At 36.5% G+C, this 25,638-nt stretch overlaps 1 pseudogene; it reads right to left on the bottom strand.

Annotated features, from left to right (window-relative positions):
- Window positions 1–1,259: 1,259 nt before the first annotated feature.
- On the bottom strand, window positions 1,260–17,110 carry LOC125346242 (annotated as a pseudogene).
- Window positions 17,111–25,638: the final 8,528 nt, after the last annotated feature.

Here is a 25,638-nt window from a genome sequence, read left to right as displayed (position 1 = left end):
TGAGCAGCAGTTCTAGGAATTAATGCGTTTTTGCTCAAGGATAGTACTTTATCAGTTGAGCCACAATACTACTTCTGGAAATTTGGTGATTAATTGGTGATGAAAGTCTGTTGGACTTTCCTGTCTAGGCTGGCTTGGAACCTCGATCCTCTGATCTCAGCTTCCTGAGTAGCTAGGATTGCAGGCATGAGTTACCAGTTCCTGTGCAATATACTTTTATAGTGAGCCCAATTTTCTCAAAAAACCATTAATAATATCTGTTTATATGCTGCATAAAGACATATTGTTTATATGTACATGCATAACTTCACTGATTTATGTACAGACTGTGCATGCATTTAGGCCTTAAGTATTAGCTGAGAAATTGCTGGGCCAAGGGGCATTCTCTAGGAAAGGGTCCAGCAGAGGGATGAATGTCCATGGTTCTCCTGTGATACATGACAAGGTAGAAGGAAGGGAAATTGTGTGTGAGATGCACAATTGTGAAACTGTGAAAATGAAATGGGAGAAGTGATTTCAGTGGCATCATTATAATTTTCATCACATTCATGTCGAGTATAAGACATGATCAAAGTATATTGTACACATACATGAAATGTCTTAAAATGTACAAGTGATGTACACCAATAAAAATAATAATACAGATGATTACCAACATTAACTCAAAATTAACTCATATCTGCCTTTCTGTTGAAAATATCAATTTGAAAGAATATTTCCAATTTTTCATTCACATTGAACTCTAACTTTTAGTGTTTATTCCTGTCTATGTCTGCGTCTCACAGTATTTTCCTACAGGAGGAGCTGCTTCTGGACATTGCTTTTGTTCATTAAATCCACATCTTCAGATATGACAGGTGACATAGACATAGAGTTTTCCTCCAATCTTTCCATTCCCCTTCCCAGTGCTTGCTGTAATGTGGACAGCATGGGCCTCTGGTGACTTTCAGTGCTTCACTGGATTTTGAAGAAGTAGGATGGTCCAAGAATGATACCAGGAAAGAAAAATAATATTTATTACTGAGAATACAAAGAGAAGTGAATCTGAGTTGTCACATGGTAACCATTTTATGTTTTTGCAGTACTAGCATAATAGTAAATCGGCATTAGGTAAGTATTAGCATTTGAGGTATTGAATAAATCTATTATAACCATAGGGGTCTACAGATATGATTATGCAGTGACACAGGAAGCCCTTCAAACTGCAGACTGGATGTTCCTGCATCTGGAGGGAGTGGGAAGAACAGGACAGAAGGGAGGACAGGAAGGCATCCCTGACAAGAGAAGGGGGTGAGTGTTGGCTCAGAGAAGGGAACTGCTGGTTACTGCACAGCTGGAGGCAGACAGCAGAGCTCTTCTTTACACTGGAAGGAAGCAGAGCTGGTATGAAGGGGGCACAGAAAGAAGCCCTTTCACCATTGGACTGGTATCAAGGTCCTGTGTATCCACCAGAGCTTTCAGGTTGAATTTCTGTAAAATGGTGGTCAGGAATAAAAACAGCTCCATGCGGGCCAGGCCAGAACCAGCACACATCCGTTTACCTGAAATTTCTTGTAAAAAACCAAAATCAAAATCTAAGCAGGAAATTACTCCTTTTATGTAAGTGTGTGCATATGAAGCCCAGAATTTGTAAATGGCAAAACAAAGTGTCAGTGTATGTTCAATAATTTACCGAATGCAAGGCAAATGGTCCCATAGTGGTGGGAGGATATACAGATACAGGGTGAATATGTCATCTTAACTAATACAGCATTGAAAGTATTGTTTTAATCTGAGAAAGCCAGAAAATTCCTGCAATTCCAGCATAGGAGGCTGAGATAGAAGAACTTTGGGTTGGTAACCAGTTTGGGCTACATAGAAGCTGTCTTAAAAAATAATCCTAAACTAAATCATAGCAAGCTCAGTCAAGAACTGGTCTTAAAAAATTAATCCCAAACCAAACCATAGCAAGCTCAGTTAAGAACCTGTCTTAAAGAAATAATCCCAAACCAAATCATAGCAAGCTCAGTTTTACTTAGAAAGTAGATTACCATCTTCATGTAAACATTTTATTAAGTATTTCTACATGATATATGCTCTTTCTTAAAAAACACTTTTCCTCCTCTCTTTCCCCATTTTTTTCTTTCTCTCTAGGCTGCACTGGGGTTTCCCCAATTATTATGTCAGTTACACTAATATGTTTCCTGCTAAAGAGAAGGATCATAATTCTGGAAGACAAGCTTCCCATATTATTTTTCCCCTGCGGTTGAGATGAGGATTTCATAGTTTTTCCTCAAGGCCTACTCTCATTCCTTCTCTCTTAGTGTGGTCTCCACTTATCAGGAGGGACTGTGAATATGTACTTTGGGATTTCCTCCACATTTGGGGGTCTATGGAGTGATATACATGGGGTGGAGGACAGACACCTACTCTAGACTCCAAGTGGAATGAATCACATGGAAGTACTTGTGAGAAACACTGCTTTTGAGGTCAGCTCAGAGGTCAAATCCTGACTCTGAAAATTACTACCCATATGGCTGAATTACTTAAACTATCTGAGCCTCAGTTTCTTCATATATAAAATGGGATGCTAAGAATTCCTTCAAGAAATGTTGGTGAGAAATTAAAGCCATATTATATTTTTATTTATTAAGATATTAATGGGAGGTTCATTATTTTATTTATAAAATTTTTGAGGGCTGGGGATATAGCCTAGTGGCAAGAGTGCCTGCCTCGGATACACGAGGCCCTAGGTTCGATTCCCCAGCACCACATATACAGAAAACGGCCAGAAGCGGCGCTGTGGCTCAAGTGGCGGAGTGCTAGCCTTGAGCGGGAAGAAGCCAGGGACACTGCTCAGGCCCTGAGTCCAAGGCCCAGGACTGGCCAAAAAAAAAAAAAAAAAAAATTTTTTTTGAGTTTCATTTTCTATGATAAATTTTGTAAGTCTAGAGACATCTGTTTTTCTTTTTTTTAATAATTTTTATTGTCAAGGTGATGCACTGAAGGGTTACAGTTACATACATAAGGTAGTGAGTACATTTCTTCTCAAACTTGTTACCTACTCCCTCATTTTTCTCCCACCTTTCCCCCCACCCTAATTCATCCACTGACCCAAGTTGTACAGTTAATTTTCATCATATTGTCTTGTAAGTATTGCTGTTGTATTGGTTCACATTTTACCATTAGTCTCACCATTTTGATGTGCAGCTTCCCTTCCCTAATTCAGACAAACTTATATACAATACCCAGGTTACCAGAATCAAATACAGTAAGAAAGGGGCTAAATAATAAGGAAGACAAACAGAAGTAAAAGGAAATAATTTTACATTGTTTGGTAAATATAACAACAGAATAATAAACCCATTGTTTTTATTGTTTTTTCTTAGTTTCATCTTATATGATCATATGTACATAGCTATTGAGCTATTGTGATAATCTGTTAGGACTATCCTAGACATATCCTAATTATTATCCCATAGAGTCTATGTTTCTTTGCGTCTGGCTCACTGCACTTAGTGTGCATTTTTCCAACTATTTCCATTTCCTTACAGATGGGGCAATGTCATTCTTTCTGATGGAAGCATAGAATTGCAGTGTGTGTGTGTGTGTGTGTGTGTGTGTGTGTGTGTGTGTGTGTGTGTGTGTATGTGTGTGTGAACTAAGAAAAAAATAAACCAGCCCCAAAGCAGGCATTACATAAGTTCCGACTGAGCCTCCACTCAAAATTATCTTAAGACATAGAAATAAAATTTTATTACCTGATGAGAAAGGCATGAAGTAATCACTTTTTTTGAAGTTCCCACTTTTATCCAGAAAGTGGCCTGGGTCAAACATCTCTGGGTTGGGGAATTCCTTGTGGTCATGCAGCCAGAGGTCAGTGATGTCAGTATGGTTGTACCCTAGGAATAACACACACAGAGAAGCTAATCTGATATATATATATATATAAATATATATGTATTTATATATATATGGCATAACCTATATATACACACATGCATACATTATAATATACATCATATATTATATATTAAATACTTATAATATATTATATATATAAAGCCCAGTGCCAGGGGCTCTGTAGATGTGACAGATCCATTGAAAAGTACTTAGTTCAATCTTGTGGTTTACAGGTGATAAAGACTTCCAACCAATCAATTGGCTTCAGATCCCATAAATATTAACAGAGAAAATACGAAAAAAGGCCAATATGCCAGTACGTCCAAAGTTTAACAATTCTATAGCAATAGATACAAAGGATATTAAAGAAGAAGAAAACCCAAAGAACTCAAAAGGATGATTATAAGAATGGTCAATAAAATAAATAAGGAAGTGTAAAAATAAGTGAATATGAAAAGTATATAAATAATCAGCTGAAGTAAGGAAAAGAATGCAATACATCTATGAGGAGTTCAACAAATGTACAGAAATCTTAAAAAAATCTTTTAAAAAGGGGGATTAAACCTATTTTTGGGAATTTAAAGCTGTATAAAATAAATTTAAAACCCAATAGAAAAGAGTAGATCAAATTGAAAACAGATTAACAGGGATCAAGAACAAAGTAGATCTATTAGAATAGATGAAGAGCTAGGAAAAAGTAAACAAGTTTAAAAAGAACATACAAGTCCACCTGGGCAACATGAAAGATCAAACCTATAAAACATAGACTCAGATAAAGGAGAAGAGGACCATGCTAAAGGAATAAGAAACACTCAATAAAATAATAGGAGGATATTTCCTAATTCTTTAGCAATCCAGGTACATGGGACCTTTAGGACAGCAAACAGACCATAGAAGAAAAAAATCACTATACCACACAGTACAGTTAAACATAAAATGTTCAGAAAAATTAAAGAGTGCTGAAAGCTGCAAAACAAAAGCAAGTCACTATCTATGGTGGCAAGCCCATCAGCATAACACAAGATTTCTCAACAGCATAAACCTGAAAAGCAAGGAGGGCATAAAGCCATGAAAAGCCCAGGCAGGAATATCCATGATATTCTTGTCTCCAGTTACACCAGAAAACTGGGAATGGTGCTTTGGTACAAAATGGTAGAGTGCTAGCCTTAATCAAATGAGCTCAGGGACAGGGCACAACTGCCGAGTTCAAGGCCTTAGAAAAATAAAATAATAACAGTGGAAACACCAAGTAGTTAGGGAAACTCTACAAATATATTTGTAAGCTACCCTATTGCAAAGAAAATGTTACTTGGAAAATAAAGCATAGGTAAATTGGAAAATGACTCATTCACGAATTGCAGAAATCAAGGTAACATTTTTCCCCAAATTTATCTAGAATTTTACTGAGGTATACTAAACATGCTAGCAGAGCACTTTGGAAAATTAATAGACATAAACTTTTACATACATTTGGAAATACAAAAACTAAGCATAGCCATTAACAACAACCAAAAAAACCCTAAGACAAAGCAATTTAAAGAGCAGAACAAAATTGGAAAACTCATAGTGCTGGATACCAGGGCTATGACTGCACGGATATATATACCCCAAACTTCCCATATCACAAACTCTCCCGGGCAGCCAACTCTGAGATTTTTGCAGTTCTCTCAGGCTTTGTGGAAGAGCAGAATCCCACAGTGAACTTAGGAATTCAGGTTCCCTATGGAGGCTCAGCACAGAAGAAACAAGCCCACCTTGGGAATGAGGTAGCCTCTGAACTTAACATCACAGGTCACTGTATGGGGCAGGCTCATGGGTAGGAGATCAATGTATCTCTGAATCTCATGGATCACAGCATCTGTGTAGGGCATTTGGCTCCTGTCCTGCATGCAGTGGCTCGGGTGCCTGCCAATCACATGGTCGATCTCTTCCTTCACTTTAGCTGGGTGAGACATAAATAAGAAATGGCAGAGTAGGAGGAATGTGGAACATTGGTCACAGTAATTCACTACTACAATAAGAATCATAATGAACTTCAACAAGATTTGAGGTAAAAAATATATGCCCTATGGAATACCTACACTTCAATATATACATACATCACTCTCCAATTAACTAGCTTTATAATTCATTAATATAGCCATAGAGTTTAGCATCTTATTAAAAAAAACAAAACTATTAATGCACCAATTATATACTTTATATAGTAAACTAAAAACTTTATTTAACATGTAAGAAGTATATTATCATAAGTACGACCTACTTATAATACTGTTATAATAAAATATTACAAAATAATAAGAATGAGATATTAACAATAAAAACTATATTTTTGAGAACACTATTATCTTCATTTATATCTCCTGATTTTTCATACCTCCACAAATATGAATGTTAATCCATGAGCAATACAGTAACATAAATGGCGCTAAGTATGACCTTTAAGAAGATAATAAGATATTCCCATTTGGGGGCTGGGAATATGGCCTAGTGGCAAGAGTGCTTGCCTCATATACATGAAGCCCCGGGTTCGATTCCTCAGCACCGCATATATAGAAAAGGCCAGAAGTGGCATTGTGGCTCAAGTGGCAGAGTTTCTAGCCTTGAGAAAAAGAAGCCAGGGACAGTGCTCAAGCCCTGAGTTCAAGCTCCAGGACTGGCAAAAAAAAAATTCCATTTGTTCTAATTAGGAAATGATTTTGTTGATAAAGCAGGTAATTTTACAGCAAAATGATTTCAAATTCTATTAATTTATAGAACAAATTATGTGTTTAAAAAAAGTTTAGCTTCTGTATCTGATATAAGTAGAACTAACAGTATATTTCAAAAACAAACAGGACACAAGTAAAAATATGCATAAGAGTACATTACAAGGACTGACATTGATCAAGATGCATTGGAATGCATGAACTGATGTCCTGTATTGAAACCCTCTGTGCAAGTATTGAATGATTTAAGAAAAAAGAAAATATTTGTATATATGTATGGAAGCATCAGCATTAAATGCAGTTGATTTATACTAATAAAAATGCCAAATAAATGGTAGTCCACAAAGAAAAATAAGAAATAAACACTATTTTAATGACTATTATTATTTAAACATTATACAAGTAGTGTGTGTTTGTGCATTCATAAGTACAATGTGCTGTAATAATACCATTATCCAACCAGTACCTTCTGATAGCCATAATGGGCATTCTAGTATATGCTTCTGAAGATAATCTTCATATTTCTAAATAATGAGTCTTTTTCTTTCTTTTTTTCATTTCATTATTGTCAAAGTGATATACAGTGGGGTTACAGTTTCATACATAAGACAGTGAGTACATTTCTTATCCAACTGTTACCTCCTCCCTCATTTTCTCTTTTTCTTTTTTCTATTCTTTTCTTTCTTTCTTTTTTTGAGTTTTTCATTTTGTTTTGTTTTGTTTTGCTTCAGCTTGAATTCAAGGCCTGGCACTGTCCCTGAGCCTCTTTGTGCTCAAGGCTAGTGCTCTACCACTTGAGCTACATACAGTACTACTCCTGGCTTTTTTCTGAGTAGTTTATTGCATATAAGACTCTCACTTTCCTCACTGGGCTGGCTTCAAATATCCATCTACAGAGCTCAGCTTCCTGATCAGGTAGGATTACAGGAATGAGTCACTGGTGCCCAGTGCCCCATTGAATTTTTAATCAGTTTTAGAGAATATTTATTGATTTCCTAGTATGAGAGATCAAAATGTGCATTCACATCTTTGTCTTACATATTTAGCCACATCTCCCAACAGACACATAGAGATATATATGCACATTGCCCCTCAATTCATTAACAGAAATATACTACATATAATATTTGAGTTTTTAAACAAACATTTGCAGTTTCAATCATTCTGCTACAGAAATATTGTGCCCTGGGTGGAAACTAGGATTCCTTTCCATCGATTGTCCTTCCTTTGTATTTCATATCAGTTCATGATTTTCCATTTCCTGAGGTAGAATTATTTGCAAATACACAAATAGGTGTTTAAAACTTCTATCAATGCATGGCCAGTAAATGAGAAATTTGAGACACTTGGCCATTTCTCCTTCATTCGCAGTGTTCCACTCTCTCCTTGCATCATTTCTTTTTTTCTTTTATTTTTTTTAATTTATTTTTTTTCCAGTCCTGGGCCTTGAACTCAGGGCCTGAGCACTGTCCCTGGCTTCTTTTTGATCAAGGCTAGCACTCTGCCACTTGAGCCACAGCACCACTTCTGGCCTTTTCTCTATATGTGGTCCTGAGGAATTGAACCCAGGGCTTCATATATACAAGGCAAGCATTCTTGCCACTAGGCCAGATTCCCAGCCCCTCCTTGCATCACTTCTTTCTGCTTTGTTCTGATGTGAGTGTTTTCTAAGTTAAGTTTCTAGCAGCCTCAGTGACAGTCTCAGATGGGGTCTGTGATTATCTTTGTCTTGTTTTAAGATAAATGAAAGAAGCACATTAAGTGTATGTTGTGAAAAAAGAGAAAATAGAATATGTAGTTTCTAGCTGATATGGAAGTCTAATTCTCCCATATTCTTTCATCAATACATAAGTAGTAGTCGTTCTTAAGAATTCCAGTGCAATCTTTATATTCTCTTTATATATGACCTAGCTGTATCATTCTGAAAGTTGCCGTGATCTTTCTAATCCTGGTGTTTTGGAATCCTACAACCTTATGCTGAGTGAGGGTTTTTATTCCCTTTATTCTTCTGGACACTTGGAGAGAATTTTCTATCAAATTGGTAAACTATGGAGGTTCTTCACTATGCAGAACATACATTGCTGATCAATTTCAAGAAACAAGAAAGATAAAAATTTGTACATCACAAACAACAAGAGAGCTTTGCAGGACCTCTCGTCTTTATACTTCACTGTCATTCCCTCAAATTTTCGAATACAGAGATTCTCAGATTAAAATTTCTCTGGAGAGAGAGAGCCTTTCTTTTCACTTGATGAAAGGAGGAGTGGTGAGAATATGAGCATGGAGATTCTGTTAGCTAAATTCTTCTTCTATCTTCCTTGACATCTGTTATTTCTAAACAGCGAAGTATTTTGGAATTTTAGAGACATAGCTTGGTTTTTCTTTCCTCTGGACTTTTCCTGTTATAATATTTAGGTGAAATCATCATGTTTCTTTACCTCAATTGCACCCACTTTGTCTGTCTGAATTCTGATGAAGATTTCTTATGTTTACTATTCCCCCTTCCTTTCTGTAGCCAGAGGACAAACTATTATTTAAAATTACTTTATCATTATGTTCTATATCCTAACACAGGGTTTGTATAAGTAGAACTCTTTAAATGTATAATAACAATGTAGAAGATAAAATTTACAGATGCCCTTGTAAAATTCTAAGTTTATTGAACATTGTTCAGAGTTCTCCATGACTTATGCCAGCATTAGAAATATTATAATGAAGAAAGGTTTAGGATAAAGGAAGAAGAACTCATCTACTGTAAGTGGGGTGAATTTTAGTCTAATTTATGTCCATTTACTGTTTTCCAACAATTACCTGACATAAAACCCAGACACCAGAACAGAGTCTTATTGCTTTTCCTACTGCCTTGTTCTCATCACTTCTCTCTGATTACAGCTGGTGGCACAGGATGTTGAACTGTGAGACATATCTATACCGTGGATATCACTAGCAGCATCTTTCCTATATTTTCCTGAAAATCACCAAGGTCTCCACCTGCTTTCCTACCTGTGACATGGGGGTGCTTCATCAGGAGCAGCAGGCCATATCTCAGTGATATGCTTGTTGTTTCTGTCCCAGCACCAAATAAATCTAATGTAGCAATGGTCAAATTTTCATAAGTAAATTCCAATGGTTCCTTTTGATTTTTCTGCTCCTAGGATTTGATACAATTTTATTATTTACCAGCACATGTGACTACAGTAAATCTACAGTATCTCAGAGTGCTATAAACGTGGAAAGTAAAGGACTAAGAAAAATGAACAATGACATAGTTTGAGTGATACACTAGTTGAGAGTAATGCTTCAGGGCTACTGAGCCATCATATTCTAACTGATATGGTACTGTGGCTGTATTTAAGGTCTTGAAACACCCTACTCATTTAAGCCACTAGTAACTAAATTTACTCCAGTTTTTAAATGTTTCTATGTCATTGACTAAAACACTAATTTTATCGCGTATCTTACCAGCATGCGGGAGAAATAAATACTCCTAAGATAAAATAAAAGACAAGAGAGTCTCTTGTGAATAGGTCTACCATACAAGAATTGTTAAGGGGGGTCATGTTTCAAGTAGAAAGTAAAGCATATTGAAAAATAAATCAACATTATATAAAAAATACACATCTTGTTAAAGATAACCCCACAGATACATATGAATGGTATTTATACTATATTTTGTATTCAACCTCTTTTTAGTTTATATACTTTTTAAAATTGATTTATTGCTTGTCAAAGTGCTGTGTAGAGGGGTTACACTTTCACACTTAGGCAGAGATTACATTTCTTATCAAACTTCTTACCTCCTCCCTCATTTTCCTCCTACCTTCTTCCCTTCCCAGTACCCTCCCATCCCTGTGTTGTATTGTTGATATACAGCATGTTAGTTTATATACAGTTTTAAAGGAAATACATGAGGCAATACTCATAGATGAATGCTATGGATACCCAATGTATTAAAGATGTAATTTGTGACAAAAACAACCTAAGAAGGATGTAAGTGGAAGGGACCAGAGAATTAAAGGTGTAATGAGAAACTGATTCACCATAATTTTTCACTAGGCTGTCATAAATTTGTTATAGAAATCCCCAGTAACTAATAAGGAATCCACTTTCCTTAGTTGAGTGCAGTATATTATATATATGCATATATATGATCTATTCATTATGTGTAATGTACATATATAATATATTCATTATAACTATAGGCAAAAGAAAGAATAAACCCACTAAAATCTATATAGAAGGAATAAAAAGGGCTTATTAAACATAATAGAAGAGGTGACTTTGACAAATATGCATTATAATCATATAAAAGATCCCAATAGAAGCTTTTGTACAATTAATTTGTTCATAAAACGTGAAAAATATAAGATAAAACTGTAGTTATATAAGTGTATATATATATATTACATATTACATTTTAAAAAGTTTTTTAAGGAAGATGAAACTTTACATGGCAATTCTTCCTATTTCACCTGCCCTGAGCATTGTTTCTCCTTATTATATTACTTTCATAACAAAACAAGAAATGCATTCTCATTATTAAACAAATTAATTTCCAGTTTCCGAAGATGGTTAGTGTAGATTCAATTATAATTAATAACGTCTTTTTTCAAACATTGCTGGTTAAACATCTGCTTAAACATCTCTAGTAACACACTATTCAATGTGTCACAAAAAGCTCAAGGATTCAAACAACTATAGATTTTTAACATTTTACCTGTTTCATTTTAATCAGGAAACAATCAATAAAGTCTCTTGGATTGTTAACATCCAGTGATTCTTCATGTTCTTTTATTTTCTTCAAAATATAACTGTTTATATATGCAGCATTTTTAGTATTGTTTTATGACTCCCCGGTACATAATAAATGAGATTGGAGAAGAGGTTGTAGATCTAAAGCAAAAGCAATTATTATGTAAACATTGTTGCATATATGTATTATACATATTATAGAAAATTTGGCTGTAAATAAAAATGATATATGGCTCCCATCTACAAGGAAAATTTTAATGGAATACATAAAATGAGAGGTGTTTAAGGATGCCCTAAAACTCAGAACTCATGGTGGAGCATATTAATGACTTCTCCATGTTCACATAGTTATTATTTTTATAGAGTTTAGGGCAAACCATATCAGTACAAGGAAAAACATTGTGAAGTTGCTTTTATAATTCAATTTTGTCATTTGTACCCTGGCTGCATCATCATCTAGGATCATAGTAGAATCATCAAACACTCTGACTCTACTCAATGATTTCTAGTAGCTTCCACTATCCCAAATATGCTTCCTCTGTGAAGAAAAATACATCTGCGCAATAATAACATAAATAACAGATGTCTGGAAAACAAACCTGTGGGAAATGTAAGCTTTGACTAAGGACCTGGATATCCACGGATCCACTAGGCATCTTTCTGGAACTGAACAAAGCCATTTAGAAGAACATTTCTCTGGGATTTATGGGAAATATCAAATTAATTACTTGAATTCATTAGCTTGAGTCAATCCTATACTTGCAATTTTTTCAGTGGGTATAAAATTTAGGCTTAGACATCTTTCTCAGATGTTTACTTTATATTCTTTTTCTTCATTTTTTTATTACCATCAGTTAGTTGTCAAAGGCTTTTATGTTGACATGTCCATATCTAAACAAAATAAATCTTTATTTTGGTGACAGTACCAGGGTTTGAACTCCGGCCTCAGGCTTTGCTTGGCTTTTTTGCTCATGGCAGATGCTCTACTAAATGAGTTACATTTCCTGACTTCTTTCTTTCTTTCTCTCTCTCTTTTTTTTTTGGTATTTACTAATCTGATGTGATTTATTAATAGGATATTTTGATGAAGATATTTCCAGTAGACAAAGATTTCCTAACCATATGCAAAGCTTACTGTTTTCTTTTAAATTTTTTATTGTCAAGATAATGTACAGAGGGGTTACAGTAACATGCTTAAGGTAGTAAATACATATACATTTCTTCTCTCCTGTTTCTTGCTGGCTATCTGGGAGATGGAGTCTGGCAGACATTTCTGCCCTGGCTGACTTCAATCCTTGTACAGGTCTCAGTCTCCTGAGAAACTAGGATTTCAGGCATGAGCCAACAAGGCCCAGCAATACAATATATCTAGATCAGACTCAGCTTCTCTGCTACTCTCCCTCATCCTTCCCTTCCCTGCTTCGTAAACCAACTCCAACCAGCTTCATTATATGATTTTGGCACTGCAGAAATGAACTAGATCCCTACCTCTTGCCCTGTAGCAATTTCTATTCAAAGTTGATGAAGGATCTTTATATAAAACCTGAAACGCTGAAGCTACTACAAACATACAATAGTAAAAACCTAAAACATATTGGCACAGGCAGTATCTTGCTGAATAGTACTCTATGATTCTTTATGTAGAACTGTCATGTTCAGGTAGTCACCTCACTACTCACTCTTTATTTAATTTGTGTTTGTTAAAAAATAAAAAGAAAACTCAAGTGCTTTCTTAGGAAGAAAAGATCTTAGCCTCACCTGTATCCATGTTGAACTCACAAGCTTGCTATCCTCATTGAATTTCTCTTATCAAGTTGAGGAAGTTCTGGTCTTTATAATCAAAACGATTCTGGAAAACAATGAAGCTGATCACATTGCAGGGAGCACAGCCCAGGATGAAGGTGGGGTTGCAGGTTGAGCCTGAGGAATGAGAAACAAATTGAAATATGCATATCAAATACTTAGCCTTTGTCATCTTCACCTATTTGTATTACTGTTTTATTTATTAATTAAATAATCAGTATGAATTAAACTGGCATTTCACTTTACCTGAAGCCTGAGTTGGTCAGTACACAAACTAACCAGCCACACAATGGCAGTTCATACTAATTGCCTTTACCTAAAGTCTTTCAATCCCAGATGTATTCTATTTTGGAAAAAGAAGACTTTTAAGTAGCTAATAGCCAACCATTCAGAACAGTAATATATCCGTTTGCAAAGCCCATATGCTATACAGTACTGAGAAAGAATGAGAGAGATTGTCATCTATCTGTAGCTTTGTCAAATTACCAATGGAGAGAAACAATAGACTGTAATAAAGTTCAAATACTAGAAGGAATCAAAGTAAGAAGCAGAATGCATTCGTATTGTAAGAGGGAAAATAAGTAATGACTAAATTTAAACCTTTTATTGAAGGTAAATGTCAGGAAAGGCAAATCAAAACACAAAATAATAAATGGGAGCCTTGTTTTTCATTTCAATGTGTAAAAGTGAATTCCCTCCCCACAGGAAACACTTAGATACAAAGTCTAATCAAACACCAAATTTAATATATGGACAAGGCTGAACTTTTGGAATTTTAGGACAGAGAATGCAATATACATACATATATACATATATATTTATACACACATATATATTAAAGTTGTCTATTTCTGAGGTTCTGTCTATCATTGGACAGATAAAGTAAATAAAAGGATTATTTTTACACTCTCCCTACAGTGAAATTGCCATGAGCAAATAATCAATATTTAAGGTGCTAGTAAGTTTAAATCATAGACCTTATATAGCGAATTCTGAATTGGTATGGGTAGTTAGAATTATACAACAGTCATTGACTTGATTCCATGTGTGTACAATACTTAGACACTAATTGAGTTAAGCTCTCATAAAAATTATGTTTTAACTATGAAAGAAATGGTTATTTGGGAAGTTGTTGCATTGCTATGCCTGCATGTGTAGCATTCATAGGTTAAGTCAGATTTTCAGTCCTTCATTTTATTTGGATGAATGAATTGAAAAACATTGTGATTATGAGTTAATAGATTTGCTTATTGAAATAATTACAAGACATAAAACATTGAGAAAAATTATGGGCAAAACTGGAAAATAAGCTAGAAAATACTAAAAGGAGATTGGATAAAGAACTAATCATCACAGTTTAAATCTAGCTAATTGAATCATGTAATCAATTTGTGTTTTTTACAGATTCATGGTACAGCATCAAGTTACTAAAATATTTAAACAAAAACTCAAACATACTGGGTAAGATGGAATAACTAATGTTGATCTATATCAATTGTACTATCTTTGCAGAGAAATAATTTCATATGTGAATTATATTCAGAATCAATAAAAGAAATAAAATCATACTTTATACCACACCATTGCTATCCATAATTAGAGGCGTGGGTACTGAGGAATAATGAGAATGTCCATGAAAATGAATGTACCATACACTTGCACCTAGGAGGGTCTATGAGGGCTAACAGGGTCAATCACTCCCCTGTAATGATGACACTAGGTATGAATCAAGTTAGGAGGAAGCATTGTTCTTTACCTCTTCAGAAAAGAAAGTCAAAACATGTATTTAGTCAGACACTAGTGTGGTTCATGACTAGAACCCTAGCTATTCAGGAGGCCGAAATCTAAGGATTGTGGTTCAGACACAGTCAGGTGGAAAATCCATGCAAATTTATGACACTCATGAGCAAAAAGCTTGAACTGGAGGTATAGCTCAAATAGTAGAGCACCAGCCATGAGCTGAGCAAGTGTTTAAACCTCAGAGTTCAAGGCCCTAGTATCAACTTAAAACAAAAAAGATTTACACTCATGAGTTCTGATGTAAAACAAAAGAATCCATATCTGAGACAGAAAAGAATTAACGAAGTCTTTTATATCCCTGTCTAATGTAAAGCAGCTCCCACCATTGGTTTATTTCAACTCCTCCACAAGGCAGCGGGCTTCCTCTTGAACACGCTCTTCAATGCTCCTCTTCCCCATCCCAAAATTCCGCAAGGTCATGAGTGCAAAGCGCCTCATCTCTTTCCATCTGTGTCCATTGCTGAAAACAATTCCTGAATGAAGGGAAGCAGAAACATGGATGGAGAAGGAAGGCAAGGATAAGGGAGTGACAGATGGCAGAGACAGGGATGGGCAAGCTCTGACTACAGAACTCTTCAGGTCTCTTTTTCCATCCTCATTATCTCCACATGCTCTGCCCAACACACACAGACACATGCAGGATTACACATACCTAGGCCTTTATTAGCTTTGTCAATCAATGGGACTTTGCCTCTCCCAGAGAACTCTGCCCCATGATCAATCAGGTCTTTCTTCACTGCTTCATATCCATACAGCACCACAGTGGGCTTCATGCCAAAATACAGAGTGAACACAGGGCCATACACTTTGGAGAACTGGAAATGAACAGAAAAAAAATACTAGGGAAAGTCATCACCATTTGCTACTGAGAGAGCCTAAGTAAAACAGCTACCATCCTTGCATTTTTTTATGCTTCTTTATTATTGCCAACACAACTTCAAATATTTCCAAAATTCATGCATTATAAAGGAAGTTTGTTATAGCTGTCACTTAGAGATGGCCTACAATGTGCTATGCAATGGGCCAGGCAGTTGACACACCATTATAATTCATCTTCACATCAAAACACATAGCAGGTTTGTCATGTTTCACAAAGAAAGTCACAGATGTCTGTGGATTCTAAATTCATTTCTAGAGCCCCATGGATAATGAATAGAAGATTTATAGTTAAATCTCTGCTTATTGAACATTCCATGCTTGAGAAATTTTGATTCTCATTTGCACACAAACAAGTGGCCAGATGACTGCTTTGGGACAACCTGTGAACCTGTTACTGTTGGGAATCTCACTGCCTGAGACAAACCTGAAGAATTGGCATTTTTAAGTCAGCACAGCTGTGCAATTTTGGGATCTATTGGCATTGAAGACAGAAGATGGGCCCCACAGAGGCTGCCCAAGTACATGACACATCTTCCAAAGCCATTTCTCACCAAGTAGCACTCTTGGCCCCAGACAAATGTTTTATGTAAAAATCTAATGGAATCTGACACCGTCAGAATTCCCTAAGTGGTCTTATGTATTTATATTATCTCATGTTCAAGATATTTCCTTTCAGTCATCCACTGCTTATCAGACAAATTAACTTCCATGATTATTCTGAATTAAAAGCCATGTCTAATAAGGTATAAAATTTAATGCATTGAACATTTGATGACAACTCCTTCTTTACAGAGGATATTCAGGAAAAAAAATACAATCATCAACATGGCTGTTGATGTAAGATGAGGAGAAGGATACATAACATTTGTAATTTTGTGACTGAGACTAAAATAGAAAATATCCAACTAAAATAGAAAATATCCAACTCAAATGATACTTTATTACATTCTATGATTAAAAGAGAAACTGGAAATTCACAGGCAATTTTTACTTTAGACTAGGATTTTGCTTTATAATAATCAACCATGCTATTGTACCTTCAATAGTAGGTTTAAAATAGAGGTTTGATTTATCTCTTCTCCAAGACCATTGTGGGAGGGAGCATGAGGAGAACTTACATTGGTTAAAGATTTAGTAATGTCTTTAATATCAAGCTACAGTATATTTCCAATAATTGGGAAAGGAGTGAGGCCAGGAGGGAGCTTCCTTCTTCCAGAGTTCTGCCTCCATATGGAAAAGAGAAGCAGGCAGGAGAGACCCAGCACCAGGACAGCTACAGGACCCATTGAGGCTTCTCTTCTTGCTGAGAGCACTGTGAGCTTGCAGTGCAGACCTTTTATAGTGCTTTGGAGACTGTAGGGCATGCTTCTTTAATGGGTTAGTAATGACTTAGGTAGATACTTTCCAATCTCTTCTGATTAGACTTTGTCCTGAAGACAAAGGTTGAATGACTTGTACACGTGTCTTTCGTTCCAGAGGGCACATGGGAGACTGTGGTTTAGTTGCACTTGTTGGTGATCAAATATTGCTAACTTAAAATACAAATCTACATGCTTTCAGTGTACAGTCATGATTGAGAAGTGCTGTAGTTAAGGACTCTATATGTAAGAATATTGCTCAAACACTGTTTCTCCTTTTTTTTTCTTTTTATTGTCATTAAAAAGGTGATGTACAAAGAGATTAGAATTGCATAAGTCAAAGATTACATTTCTTTTTTTTGTTTGTTTGTTTTTGTTTTTGGCCAGTCCTGAGCCTTGGACTCAGGGCCTGAGCACTGTCCCCTGGCTTCTTCCCGCTCAAGGCTAGCACTCTGCCACTTGAGCCACAGCGCCGCTTCTGGCCGTTTTCTGTATATGTGGTGCTGGGGAATCCAACCTAGGGCCTCGTGTATCCGAGGGAGGCACTCTTGCCACTAGGCTATATCCCCAGCCCAAGATTACATTTCTTGATTCTCAGTTTAGTGACAAGTTAGAAGGTAGACTTGAGGATATTCTGTGTGCTCTATGAAAACTGTAATTAAACTAGATTTTTACTCTAGACAACACATACAAATGTGTTGTCACTACTGGGACCTTTCCACAAATTAGTAGAATCAACAATTTTTATTTCTAAGTATATGTAAAATTTTGAATCAAAGTATAAAATTCCTAGCATCAGTCATGCAATTTGAAAAGCAAAATTATATTAAGATCTGACCCAAATTTGCAGTTATTTGGCCATAATATAACACAAAAATGGGAAGCTTCTTTTATTGTTATTTTTCTTTTTCTAATGAGGTGAAGCGGAATCAGGAGTACAGGACTCTCAATGCTGTGTAGCTCTTGTGGAAGAGCTGGGGTTTCAGTAAGATTGTCTCATGGCCATTGCAGTGAACCGCAGCTTCCTGAAGAACAGTCCTGGAATTCTATTCACATCATTTCAGAGTTGAAACTTACTCAGTATTACTGAGGGGAAAACCTTCATCATGTGGTTTATTGGCAAGGCAGGAAGAAATATGGCCTCTCTACTTTTCATTCACAACCAGAAAAGCTATGATCTTGGTTTTTCCTTTTAAGGAAATGAAAATAAAACAAGAAACAATTTTTGTATAAATGGATGATAGGAAATCCTCTTGTATAACTAATTACTGCAAATTAAAATATACAATAAAGAAGAAACAGTATAGAGAGCATGAGTTACCTAATTATGTGGCTGTAATTGAGTCACCATGGGTCATAAGGACGTTTCAACTCAAGTACAAAACAATCACAGAATGGAAAACGGAATGATGCAAAAATACTACTAAATAACATATGTTTTTATCAATGTATGTTGATAAAATGGTAAGTAAGTGGATTTTAACAAGTCTCATCAGCCTGGTGTAGAGGGATTCTGAGATCTTATGTGGCTATCCTAACCATTTTCATTCTCTCAGCTTTCTTGGCCGATGGAAAAACTGTTTTCCTTTTAGTGCTTAAAAACTACATCTTAGATATTAAGGACATTCATGAAAGACATAAACCCCAGTTTCTAGAGCTGAGGCTAAAACACACATTTCCTACATTTTATACCCTTCCCCCTGAGGAAGACATTCAGTTCAAATGAGTTTACAAATAATTCGCTAAGTATGTATTACAGCTGAATATTTGATTTTGTTCGTAATCAGTTGCATTCAAATAAACACACATTCAATTAATAAGTAATATAGAGGGCAGAAAAGTCTGCATTTATAACATATAGAATTTGAATGACTACAGATCCTGGGAGCACATTATGTAGAATGAAGTAAGTACTAACCTGCTGCCTAAGCCACTTAGCTATAAATGAATGAAGAATCTCACCACCTTATTTTGTGTAAAACCAGCTCAGGAGTTTTGGAAAAGTAGCATTTTTTATGCCTTGAAAAATAGATGTCCTGTCTCTGCTTCATCATCTTTCTGCTGAAATGAGGACCACACATGAACTTTCCTCTTGCGAAGATATGAACGACCTTTGAGACCAACCAAGTAGTTTAAATTTGTTTACTTTTTTTATTGTCTTGATGGGGTTACAGTTACATGCTTATGGTAGTGAATACATATGCATTTCTTTACATATCTGTTATCCATTTCCTCATTTTTCTCCTTCCTTCCCTCCCCCCAGCCCCTCAACCTCCCTCCCTTGCTTTCTTCATCATTTTTTCAAAAAAAGAAAGAAAATCTTACCCTTGATGTACATTGTCACTCTAGTCTACAATGCTTATGTCCTCTATGATTATTTAACTGTAAAACAATCCCTTCCAGATTAGGTGACATATACATATATTTTCTTTTGCTTAGTGTAATCTGTTTCTTCTTTTTCTCTAATTTTCCTCCCTCCCTGCTGCCCTTGAGTTGCTTAATTTGTTCTCATCAGTGTCCATTGCAGCTGTTGAGCCCTTTCTACATTATCCGCCCCCCCCACCCCATTTTCCATTCATTCTGTGCATTCCTCCCGGCTTCTTTCAGATATGCACCTATATACACCTATGAGTTAAAGGGTATAGGGTCCTTTTGATTTTCTACGATTGATTATGAAGAAGTTTTTGCTTCCTTATCTTTGGTGTTCTTTACAGCCTGGATATTAAATCATGTATATACACTAGTAAAAACCACTCTGGAGATGAGTCTGGAGGTTCCTAAAAAAAAAACCACAAACATAGCATAGACATACAATATGACCCAGCCATATACCACACCTAGGCACCTACTCTGAGCAACAGGATCCAGGATATGACAAGGGCACCTGCACATTCATATTTATCGCTGCACTGTTCACAATAGCTAAGATGTGGAAACAACCCAGATACCTCATGACAGATGAATGAATGTAAGTTTGTTTTTTAAAATTTTTCCCTATGGAATGAGCACATGAAGGCAAGGTAAGATTGTAACCAAATGACTTAGTATATTTCTCAGAGATCATTTTCTTATGTGAAAATCTGCTCTTGGCTTTCATTCATCTGTTATTTTTCTGTTCTACCATCGATAATCACAAAGACTTGATTACTGAATGAGCATCAGAAGACTTGAAGACTAGTCAACTCAGCCCTCTGACTATTCTCCCTCAGTATTGACTGTGCCAGCCACGAGCTCAGTGCTTGTGCTCCACCATGACCTTAGGGCTTCTGCCCACTGCACAATTTATCACTTGAGGTGCAGAAACTTCACTGTGGGTCCATGTCAGGCCTTCTCCCTGTCTACCACCAACCCTTCTGTTCAGAGTTCACACAAACACTGGTACAGACGATCCTAAGATTCCTTGATCTATGACTCTTTGTTTTCAAGCCTGCAACCAACTCAGTCTCAGCAGATTGCCCTTTGTAATAACTCCCTGAGACCCTCAGCAACACACTTTTCTTTAGAGAGTCAGTTGAATACATCAAAGTAGTCTCTATTTCACCAAACCCCCACCCTGGGTTTAAGGTTTGTGGAAGAGGCATGTTTACTATACAGGTAGAATTGTCTATCTTGCAAGTGGCATCTCTCTTATCTTGTAATTGTGTCTTTGGATTCCTCTAATCCATTTGTTGAAAAAACTAACAGAGCCTGGAACTATTTTCTAGTATTTTTTTGCATCTCTTTGTACTTTTCCTCTGTCTGGTCCCTGAATATGTGATTTCATACCACTTGTCTTCCATTCCTGATTTTCTCTATTTGATTTCCTTCTCCCATTGGTAGGGCTTGGGCTGGGGATATGGCCTAGTGGCAAGAGTGCCTGCCTCATATACATGAGGCCCTGGGTTTGATTCCCCAGCAACACATATACAAAAAATGGCCAGAAGTGGCGCTGTGGCTCAAGTGGCAGAGTGTTGGCCTTGAGCAAAGAGAAGCCAGGGACAGTGCTCAGGCCTTGAGTCCAAGCCCCAGGACTGGCAAAAAAAATAAATAAATAAAATAAAAATAAAAACACTTCACTTTCATTTAGAAAGTTGCAACCCTTGAGTCATTTTTTATTCTTTCTTTTTTGTTGTTTCTTCTTATTTATTGCCAGTACTAGGGTTTGAACTCTGTACCTTGGTGCTGTCTCTGAGTTTCTTTTGCTCAAGGAAAGCCTCTTCCATTTCAGCCACAGCACCACTTCCTTGAGCCACTCTTTCTATCATCCATGTCTTCTTTATGTTATGTAGCTGTTCGTCTTTGAAGTCATTCAGTTATTCGTGGCCTCATGGAATTCTCTGACTATAATTAGAAGCATTATTTATTACCTTTGACTAGTTGTATTAAGGAATTCTCATGTAACCCACCCCTCTATGTGTGTGATGCAAAGGATCAGTTACCCCTTCCCTCATTCTCCCTCTCTCTTCCATCTATCCAATTCCCATGATTCTCCTCCAGTTTCCTGGTTCCATTCTCAGGGCATGACAGGACAGCATACACTTGGTAGTCCTCTCTCCATGAGTCCATGAGTCTGCTCCTACCATTCCATTGTACCCTGGCATAAGACATGTATCAGCTTCCTAGTATTCATTTCATTGAACTGCCTGTTACATGTTCAAAAGAGTTATACCATGGAAACCATGGTTTATTCAGTGTTGTTGTGTATATCTGCATGTGTTCCTGAATGTGCTTTAACGTATGTGTATATTTTAAGTATAATTTCCATACATGAGAGAAAGCATGCACTTTATGTCTCTCTGAGGTTTCTTTAACTCATTCAAGGTGAATTTTTTCCAGGTCCATCCATTTTTTTGCCAATGTTGTAGTCATATTACTCTTCCTGATAGATTAATAATACATACATATGATATGTATGTTTTACTTTAACTCAGCAGAGTTCTTATGTATTCATTGTCTATCTTCTGCTGATTCTCTTCCGGGCTTTCCTCTGAGTTGGAGAAGTCCTTGCATGGAATGTGCTCAGGCCTCAGTGCCCTCTGTGTGTGTCTTGGGGCTTCTATTCCACAGTCCATGGATCTCCTTTTCCCTCAGTATAGCCTCACTCATGACTGTTGATGAAATCAGAACTACTTTTCCACAGCATTCACTTCTATAGCAGCTTTGTCAAGATTTGGGTGTGAGCAATATACAAACAGAAAAGGAAATTATGGAAACAATTCCATTTACAGTAGCCAAAAAAAGAATAAAGTACCTAGGGATCAACTTAACCAAGGACATGACGGACCTATTTAATGAGAACTATAAAAATCTAATAAGGGAAATCAAAAAAGACACAAGGAGATGGAAAGACCTCCCATGCTCATGGGTAGGCAGAATCAATATATTGAAAATGGCCATATTGCCCAAATTGTTATACAAATTCAATGCAATCTCTATCAAAATCTCAGTCACATTCTTCACTGAAATAGAGAAACCAATCCATAAATTCATATGGAACAACAAAAGACCTAGAATAGCCAAAGCAATTCTAGGCAAAAAAAAAAGCAGTGCAGGAGGTATCACAATACCAGAATTCAAGCTCTACTACAGGGCCATCATAACAAAAACAGCCTGGTCTTGGTATAAAAACAGATCGGAAGAACAATGGATTAGAATTGAAGATCCAGAAATAAAACCGCACTCTTACAGTCAGCTGATATTTGACAAAGGAGCTAAAGACATACAATGGAATAAACATAGCCTCTTCAACTACTGGTGCTGGGAGAACTGGGCAGGTATATGCAAAAAACTCAAAGTAGACCCAAGCCTATCACCATGCACCAAGATCGACTCAAAATGGATCATGGACCTCAATATCAGACCTGAATCCTTGAAACTACTGAAGGACAGAGTAGGAAAGACACTAGAACTGATAGGCACAGGAAGGAACTTCCTGAATAGAGTCCCAGGGGCACAACCAATAGGGGAGAGACTTGACAAATGGGACTACTACACATTAAAAAGTTTCTGCACAGCTAAGGACATAGCCACCAAACTAGAAAGACAGCCAACCATATGGGAAAGGATCTTTACCAGCACAGCAACAGACAAAGGCCTAATATCTGTCATCTACAGAGAACTCAAAAAACTAAGCCCCTCCAAGCCCAGTAAACCAATTAGGAAATGGGCAAAGGAGCTAAAGAGAGACTTCATAAGAGAAGAAATAAAAATGGCAAAGAAACGTATGAGGAAATGTTCAACATCCCTGGTAGTAAAGGAAATGCAAATAAAAACAACCCTGAGATACCACCTCACCCCTGTTAGAATGGCCTATACTCTGAACTCAGGCAACAACAAATGCTGGAGGGGTGTGGGGAAAGAGGAACCCTTCTCCATTGTTGGTGGGAGTGCAAATTAGTACAACCACTTTGGAGAACAGTATGGAGGTTTCTCAAAAAGTTCAATATAGACCTACCCTATGACCCAGCCATACCACTCCTAGGCATCTATCCTAAACAGCAAGTCCCAAGATATCAAAAAGACATTTGTACTTCCATGTTTATTGCGGCACAATTCACAATAGCCAAAATATGGAAACAACCCAGATGCCCCTTCACAGAGGAATGGATCCAAAAAAATATGGCACCTTTACACAATGGAATACTACACAGCGATTAGGAATGGTGAAATACTGTTATTCACAGGGAAATGGTCAGAACTCAAACAAATAATGTTGAGCGAGACAAGCCTAGAACACAGAAAACAAAGGGGCATGATCTCCCTGATATATGACTGTTAAGAAAGGGAGACAGAGAGTCAGTAGAGACTAGGTCTGTAAAACCAAAAACTGCTTGTCAAATGGTATTTCCCACAGGATTGGGGCAGCGACCCAACAATATGTAACTAAAACCAAACAACTACTCAACATATAAAGGTCAAAAATCGACCTCTCAGTGGAATACAATAGCTCAAAAGCTATGTATGTACGTTCATATAAGACTACTGTCAGCCTATTGTCTAATATCGACATTACATTTAAAGCCCTAGGCAAATTTTCTTGGGCTTGGCCACGTGGCTACTGTATATGTTCTTGATACATTGTATATTGTATATATGTCTACCTGACCTAGAGAAGGGAAAGACAAACAGGGCGTAAGATATCACAAGAAATGTACACACTGCCCTACTATGTAACTGTACCCTTTTTGCACAACACCTTGTCAAAAAAATTAGTGTTCAATTAATAAATTAAAAAAAAAGATTTGGGTGTGATAGTAAAGTGTATATAGAGGAAGAATAGTGAGCAACATCACCCATTATTATCTTATCTCTTCTTTCCACTTTTTGTGCCAGTCCTGGGGCTTGAACTTAGTCGTTTGATGCTATTCATGAGCAATTTTTCTAAAGGCTAGTGCCTTTCCATTGGAGACAAAGCTCTAGTTCCATTTTTTTTAGTGGTTAATTAGAGCTAAGGGTCTCATGGCCTTTACTTCCTTCCCTGATTTTGAACCAGAAATTCTCAGCTATCACCCTTCAATGTAACTATAATTATAGGAGTAAGCTACTGGTACCCAGCACATCTCCTTTATTTGCATAAATATGTGTGTATGTATTTAATACATTAATAATATAGTAATAATACTGAAGTTTGAACTCAGAGTATCACATTGACTATGAAAGTTAGTGATCCAATAACTCAACACTCTTGCAAATTAGTTTTGAGACTAGGTCAGATAAAAGCTAACCCAAACAATACGGCAAATATCTCAATTGCGTAAGAATCGTTATTCTAAAAAAGAAAATACATAACAAGTGCTGGAGGGTTTTTGGGTTAAGTACAGATCTTATACATACTGGTGTGAATATGAAATAATATAGACATTCTGCAATATTGTCTGTTAGATTTGTATTTTTAAAGAAAGAACCATCATATCATCAAACAATCAGAATGCTTCCAAATTACAACAGAAAAGTTAAACATTGTGTTGATGACATAACTTTAGCGCATATTGCTACACTTAAGACAGAGACATTTTGCACAAGCACCAAACGATGAATAGGTAGAGAATAGACTACATGTATACAGTATAATACTAAACAGATACCTAAATATAATCTTATTTGTGAAACACGCAGAAGTGGAAACATTGCATTGTTGAAATAGCCTAGATATAAACATAATTATTGCATTATTGAACTCCTTGAAATTGAGTGTAAAATGGTGATTAACACAATTCCAGAAGAGATGAGAAGAATGAGAATTTGGTAGGTTGGAGTAAAGGTATTAAGTTAGAATTAGAGAGGAATAAAAACAGATGAAGTCAGCTGGGTGCCAGTGGCCCATACCTGTGTTCCTAGCTAATCAGGAGGCTGAGATCTGAGTATCATGATTTGAAATTACCCAGGCAGGAAAATCTGTGAGACTCTTAACAACCATTAACTATCAAAACACAGAAGTGAAACTGTGGCACAAGTGGTAGAGCACTAGCCTTGAGCAA

This window comes from Perognathus longimembris, chromosome 2, assembly GCF_023159225.1.
Source record: "Perognathus longimembris pacificus isolate PPM17 chromosome 2, ASM2315922v1, whole genome shotgun sequence".
Lineage (NCBI taxonomy): Eukaryota > Metazoa > Chordata > Mammalia > Rodentia > Heteromyidae > Perognathus > Perognathus longimembris.
Note: the sequence above shows the minus strand (reverse complement) of the source record. Positions and strands in the feature narration are given on the sequence as shown.